We start from the raw sequence: 518 nt of genomic DNA, 5'->3' as shown, positions 1-518 counted from the left end.
AATCTTAACAGAGGCAGACTCTAACAAGTGATTTCAAGCCCTATTACGATCCAATGATGTGTCTGGGCCATAGCAGGTGATTTAGAGATGGATGCAGTCTCATCTCACTTCGAATTCTGTCATAGCAAGTTAACCATTATCAAAAGTTTAGTTCCCAGTCTTGATTTGTCCTCGTGTCATAATAGCAAGTTGCAAAAAACCCAGCGGGAAATCCACTTCTAGCTGTTTTTCACGAGGATCTCCAGCAGACAGAGATCGGAAACAAGCTGGCAGAAAAGAAAAAGGAAAACAACGTAGAGTGAACGAAACATGTTGGGACAAGCTTGACGTAGATGTGTTTTGTTTTTGAAAGAGAGATTCTGTGTTAAGTTTCTAAAATGCTATTTGTATGAACAGGAAGAAAGTAAATGAAATCCATTGGTACACATCGGCAATGTCGGTATGATATAAGTCTAAAAAAGAGAGGATTTAATAGATACTGTTCCACTACAACAAAGACAAGTGAAACTCTATATCGG

The sequence above is a fragment of the Pomacea canaliculata genome, linkage group LG1 (genome assembly GCF_003073045.1).
Source record: "Pomacea canaliculata isolate SZHN2017 linkage group LG1, ASM307304v1, whole genome shotgun sequence".
Taxonomy (NCBI): Eukaryota; Metazoa; Mollusca; class Gastropoda; order Architaenioglossa; family Ampullariidae; genus Pomacea; species Pomacea canaliculata.
This window is presented reverse-complemented; position numbering follows the sequence as displayed.